Consider the following 7576-nt stretch of genomic DNA (forward strand, 5'->3'; position numbering starts at 1 on the left):
ACTCTCTATTTAATAATGGCTCCCCCATTAGTTCCTACCATAAATTCTTAATGGATTTAGAGTAAATGGGAGTGGATCTTATGTACATAGTGTACATAGTTTTTGGGGCCCTGGAAAGTGTGTTAAGCAATTTAAATGTGATGCATTAGGCTAGTTTTTAATACTTGGTTAGGCAATCACAACAGAGGAAGGAAGGATTAGAGGTTTGAATGTGAGAAATACTTCAAACCAAGTGTTGTAGGAGGAGGGGTGATTCATGTCACTATAGACCAAAGGAGAAGGCTTCATGACAAGTTTTTTTGATGGAATGAGTAGACCCTAGTCTACCCTACCATACATGTTATTAAACCCTTAAATATAGGCATAAAAGTTGCTTTTAGGTGTATATATAGCTTGGAAATCTAAGACCCAAAAAAACATTTTGGGTTTTCCAAAAGGGTACTCAAAACCATTGTTTTCCTACCACCTTATTTAGAGAAAATTAGGTTAAAGTCAAAAAAATCAAGTTGGAGGGCTAATTCTAGTAGCCCTATTTTTGCCATTAGGAGTAAAGAACTTGAATGTAACTTATGGAATTTGTATTGAGAAGTGTAGGAGAATTATGATGTCACTTGTAAGAGCCCCTCACTCTACAAGGTTGAGAACAATGGTCAAGAAAGACTAAGGAAGGAAATCAACTAGTTAGCTTGAAGAGACTTTTGGAGAAGGAAGGAACTAAAACCATTGGTGTAACTAGGTAGTGAGTAGTTAGAGGATAGGGTAGAGATCCTCTATAGGTTAGGGCATAAAAGGAACCCTAATATGCTAAGAGAAATCCTAAGAAATTCCTTAAGAAAGAAAGGACTAAAGAAGCAAACTACCCTAACATCACATCAATTCTAAGAGAGAAAAGTGTAAGTGGTTCCTGCTTCACCCCCCAACCCCCCACCCCCTCAGTCACTTGCTTGTCATTAAATTTTCAACAATTGGTATTAGAGCAAGGTTCTAACAACTTCAGAGTAAATATTCAAGGAAATGGAAGTATACAAGTTAGAAAAAGCTATTGAAAATGACAAACTTGATCTACAGATGGTTATGGAGCAAGTCAAGAAAGTCAAGGAACAACTCTCTCACTCTCTAAAAAGAAGAAAATAATTGGCTATATAGATGAATGACAATCTATACATTAAAGAAAAAATAGAAGAAATATGTAGAGAAAGAAGTTCAGAAGAAGCAGATGCAACCATAGAAGATCTACTAGTAAGAAATGTTACTCTATAAGAAGAAGTGAGAAAATTGAAAAGAGAACAAGAAAGTCACTCGGTCAGGCTATGTGAAATCATGGAACAAAAGAACAAAGCAGTTAAAAAAAAATGGAAGACAAATATAGAAGACTACTTGCTACAAGATTAGAAGAAAAGGCCAATAAAGTCTACTAGTTATCACAACATTAGGCAGATATTTGAAGATCAAATAGATGATGCAAATCAAGGAATCACCAATCTAAGAGCAGAATATGATAGACTCCAAAATGAACTAAAAGTTGAAAAGGAACTTAATGAAAGAAGATTGAGATTACAAGAAAGTGTGAATCAATTATATAAGAAAACTCTAAATAGATCTAAAGGTACTATTGGTTTAGGGTATACTAATTAAGGAGAATCATCATAGCAAGGAGCACAAAAGAAAAAATCCCTACATGCAACAATTGTAGAAAGGTAGGTCATCCATCAAATGTTTGTTGGAGAAATAATTTGCAACCTAAGTTCAAAGGCAGTGTTATAACTATAACAAATATGGTCACAAGGCTAATGAATGCAGATCCATATCAAAGTTCGAAGGGAATTATTTCATATGTCACTAGCATGGTTATAGATATTTAGAATGTAGATCAAATCCAAATAATTAGTACAATTGAACCAGACAAAGAGAATTTATTGGTTGGGACTACAACACATGGGGAATATGTCATCATTGTGGAGAATATGGGCACATTGGACTGAATTGTATAAAAACTCACTTCAGGAAAAGAAATACAAATGTGAGATGTTATGTATGCAAAAAAATAGGTGATTTGGAAATAAATTGTATGAATAGAGCTATAGAAAATTCTGGTGAAGAAAACAAAGGAAAATCCAAGTTTGAACATATGAAGACTCGGATGAATTAGAAATGGGTAAGGAAAATAGAGGAAAGCCCAAGGCAAGTCAATGAAGCTATTATCATCCAATCCAATGACTAGGGTGAAGCATCCACATCTAACTAAGAAGTCAAGGAGATGAATATAATTGAGAATTAAATAAGATCTTACATAAGTTCCAAATATGCAAGAAATAGCAATCCAAATCTACATATTCAAATGCACTAGGTCAAGCAAGGGAGATACATTTTAACCAAGTTAAAACCTAGTTGTAATCAAGCTATCTATTATCTTTGAGCATAAATAAGTTAGAATATAGTTCTAATTGAGTTGTGCAATGACCAATTCATGTCAAGCTTATGATTCAAAGACATTGCCAAGTTGTTCCACCTACCACTATACAATGCATTTATGAGGCCATAGAATTTTGAATTTTTTCATAAAAGAGGAAATTGAGGGTTTATTTCATACCTTGTATTTATAATTCAAAGCAATTTCAAGCCCTCGAGAAATTAAGAGTGAAGTGTTAAAGAGAAAAGTTGCATGAAAAGTTATCAGTTGTTATGACTTCATCTTTCATCGAGCATTATGGAATCTAGCTCCAATGCAAAGGTGAAGAAGGCTTCCAAAATGTTGTTGAAGAACACATTTTGCAAGGCACCTACACTCAAGCTCTACCCAATGATTGTAAAGAAGAAAGATCCATTGGGAACACACTTAGCTATTCATCATAAGGTACTTCTAATCAATGATATTATATCATTTTATCACTGCATGATTCAAGAATTAGTTTCATTTGAGATGAATCAAGCATATAATGCATTATGTGAGAATGGAATACTGAAGGATGAGCATAAATATATGGAATTCAAGGGTTTGACAATGCCTTGTACATGCCATATAATTTCCATGTTAATTGGACAGTATATGTCCTTGGTAGGGTTCATGACATGTCCTTTTGGCTAGAGCAACCCATGACGATCATCAAGAAGATGATTTATTGAGTTACAAGCTACTCAATATTGGACAGACCCAAAACAATCATAACCCTAACTCGTAGTGAGCTTGCCAAGAAGACCCTACCAGAATGGACCGTAGAGGTGTTGGCTCCTAATTTAACAATGATTTCAACTACTTGGTAGATAAGACAAGATTGCATCTAAGGGAAACTAAGACAAGATTGCATCTAAGGGAAACTATCTCCTATGATGAACACAATTTGTCAAGAACCTCGGCCAACTATAAGGATGAACTCCTTCTTCTACTTTAGGATCTACAAAACCTAGGTGGGTAGATGTTTAAATTTGTTCATATGGTACCAATTCAAAGCATAATATGAATCTATACAAAGTAGATTAAACCCTTATTTCTCCTATACTTATACAATAACAAAGGTATGTAATAGAAAGTTGCAAAATCTATAAAATCCATAAGATGAGTGAGGGTATCCTTTTAGCTCCTAAATAGAAAGGGAAAATGAATAATTGATATTTGAATTTGAATCAGCAAAACCCCACATATGCAACAACAAACTAAATTGATCATGTAGTTGATCAGTGCTTTATCCATTGGGTATTCTATAAATCACAACATACATCAGGTATTAGTGATTTATCCTATCACTTTGTGAATTAGGAATCTATGTCAAATCTAAGCCTCATACTTATCAAACATCCTTCTCATGAAATTTGCAACCCTATCAAAATATATCAAGAATTTACTTGATTCTTTCAACCAAAAGCAAAACCCATCAAGATATACAACTAAAAATGAGATGCAATTGGACCTATGTTCTTTGTCCACAGATCAAAAAAGTTTGCAAAGAATAGAATCAGGAGACAAGACTCAGAATGAAACTAAATAACTTGCTACTCTTTGTATTTATTCATTTAAAACAAGCACATTCAAGATGCATGAAAGACTCATAAAATACATGACAAACCATAACTATCTTATATATTTCATCATTGCTATTCATATAGAGAAAATGATGAGGAGAATGGTGGAATCATAGCTAGAGCTCTACTTAATAGTCTAGAATCAACAACATCCAACCTTGGTGGTATCACAACTACAGAAACTTGTCCAAAAGTCTGGAACCCTTTACAATGAGAGAAGAAAGAAAGATATAGAAGATGAGATCCATATATGATTTGATGATGCCATTTTTCCACTTGAAATTCCTCCATTTTTTGAAGCCAAATCTATCTCTTCTCTCTTCAACTGAAAACTAGATCAAATCCCATCATTTTGTATAACAATTTCTAAAAATTATATCTCTAAATGATGAGGAAAGCCATTTTTTGATAAAATATCTGATCTTTTGACAAAAGTTTCCAAAATTATTACCAAACTAATTTGGAGAGAAAAAAATATCATTACTAAGATCCTCTCTAGATTTGGCACCTACCCATTTCACTATTTTCTTAGAAATTGATTCCAAACTAGTCATTCTAGAATAGAGTTGCATAAGAAGTACCTCTAAAAAACTGATTATAGATGCTTCCCACTAATACCTATGTAGAATCTGATGACATATCTAGAAAGTAGAAGTCAAGAGCTTTCTAGCAATATATGATAAGCCTATATTGGCCTCAAAGAAATGCTTGGGGATACCATTTGAAGTTGTAGGTTGAAAACTGATTATCAAACCTTAAAATCTTGCAAATATTTCATTTTAAGCTAAAGGTGAAACTATATGATAAAATTAGTTTTGATTTAAAAATTGTGCATGTTTATTTGTAAAAAATGAATAGAGTAATAATTTTTTGAAACTTTTCTCCATTTTCCAACTCAGGTCAAACCTAGTTAACCAGCCACTTGACACATGGCGCTCTCTGGCTCTGCACAGTCACTAATGATATCAGCATCCACTTGGCACCTCTACAACATCATCACCATGCATTGCCATCTAATTTTCTCATGGATCTACCACCTCAACTACTTGCAAGACCCTGGTGTCACATGTCATGCTCTCGCACCTTCGCAACTCTTAATATTGATTGCACATCAATTGGAGTGACCATGCCACTAACCATTAGTGGTTAGCCATGACATTGGAGCATTTATCCTCTAACTATTCTTTTAATTATTGACCATATGACTAACTACCAATCACATGGTTGAAATTACTAGCCTGAAACTGCTTCCTTAACTGTCGACTGTGTGAAACCACCAACTAAAATTGGTTCACAAGGTTGAAACCACTAGCCTACTAGACCCACCTTGGGATGCATGCCACATAGCATTCTCTAGTTCATTCGGCTATCTCAAAATCCATGCCACATTGCACTCTATCATTGGTACAACTTGTCGATCAGTCATCTCTTCCATGCCTACATTTCCATTCAAAATTTTACTACTAAGTCCTCTAGCTGGCTGCGACCCATGCTTGCAAGGTCTACCTCAAATAGTTTTGTTTCTTTAAGACACGATGATATTGTGTCTTGGGTATAAAAATACATAGAAAAAATATCACTAGAGAAATGTGGGATAATTTAAAAATTTACCTTCCCTAACGAGAAAAGCGTGTAGACCTCCAACATGTTCCATCTCTAGTTAAAAACTTCAAACTACTTTGGATATATTTTCCTTTCACTCCAAGCTTGGCACACAATGAATTCACTGGTTCTTCTTTTAGCATGGTAAAAAAAACCTCACAAATTCTTGCGATCTTCGAACTGGGTGCATCAATTGTTTCATAGAAAATGCTCATTGTTACCCTCAAGGAACTCGACCACTAACCTCACAGAAGTATTCATATCTTGGGCATGCTGGGTGAAAACTTCATAGAGGAGGTGCCTATGAATGTGAATTCTATGTGATTGAAAATTCTAACCTTGATTTGCATGTCTCCACACACACTCATTTAGAAAAATACCCATTCTATATTGAAAATGATGGATAATCAATCAACATTTCTTTGTACCTCAAGCATGTATACATATAATGTTGAAGGAATATATGCTTGATTGACAATTACTTCAATCTATATTTGTCTTTAACCCACATATTTACTAGACTTGTTATTTTCAATAAGGATCGGGACCTGTAAACTACTCCATGCCAATTTTTATAGTCTGGTCATATTTTGGTTGAGGCCTACACCAATGTCCTCAGAAGCTGCATCCCAGTTAAATTAATTGAGGCACAAGTTTTTTTCCATTCTATTTCTCACACACTTAATTCTGATCATGATTTTTGCTGAATTTTTCATTTTATCACTTGTTCAGCCATTTCCTTGAAGCAGGATTCTCTTGCAAGAGATGATGCCTAATATGTAGATTTGTGATATGGTCCAGTAGCTTCACCATTGGTTTATACTTCTCATACTCACTAAAAAACATGTGTCATAGCTACGAAGATTGAAAAAGTATCTTATCAATTGAGTGGAGGAGATTTTGGATAATGTTGGGGACCGGTAGAAATAGGCAATTGGTATCCGTTCAGCTCCAACAAAACTGATTTCATTAGTACTATTAAGAAAAGATTACCAATCTAGAGAATTTTTGCCAATAGTTCCTTCTTAACAAATATGCACATGCCCAATCACTAAAAACATTCTCTGATGTTAGTGTATTTTACACTTATGCATTTGAATATATGACCCCATTATTTGCAATGATCTCCTTTGTGGTTGGAGATCAAAAAATCAAGCTTCCTCATCAAATTTTATGTAACCTCATAATGAAATGGAAGCCTATAATATATTTAATATTTGTGTGACTTTGGTTAGTTGTTATTCCAAACAAGAAACAATCATCCATCCTATTGTGTCTTTCATATGCTCAATACTATTTCAATAGTAATTCAATTTGTCACTCCCAAAATGATTTGATATTCAACATTCTCTCATATATGTTAATCAAAACTTAGGAAGAGATCCCTATTAGAGTGAAATATACATTCTTCCATGGTACATTCAATGTCATCCCTTTAAAACCTCATTTTTTAATGTGCATTTTCAAACCCTTTCAATGTTACATTTTCCCTTTTAGACACCACAAATTGTAATATGCATAGGAAAATGTCATTAGAGTCAATCTCAACTACTATGAACCTTGAAATTTCCCTACTATATTGGATTCATTCCATCATTGTCCACCATGTGCATGCCCCCACACATCCATTTGGTCTCAAATGATGACATGTGCATATCAAATTAAAAGCAAAGTCAATGCTAAAAAAATTGATCCTAACAAATATGCCATTCACCTCCCAAACTTTATTTGTTTGATGGAATTAGTAGGCCCCCAAAGTGGGTCTAGCTAAAAAAAATTTAAACTGAAATACCTGATCCTTAAGACTGATCAATTAAATTCATTTCACTAATTGGAATCAAGATTGATAATTGGTTGATCATTTATAACTCATCTCTATCCCTTTTTGAGAATTGCCCATTTAGTGTCAGAAGGCTTTGGAATTGGCCTTAAAATTTGATTAAATCAAACAACTGGG

Source organism: Cupressus sempervirens, chromosome 8, assembly GCF_028749045.1.
Source record: "Cupressus sempervirens isolate cs-2001-9-10 chromosome 8, ASM2874904v1, whole genome shotgun sequence".
Lineage (NCBI taxonomy): Eukaryota > Viridiplantae > Streptophyta > Pinopsida > Cupressales > Cupressaceae > Cupressus > Cupressus sempervirens.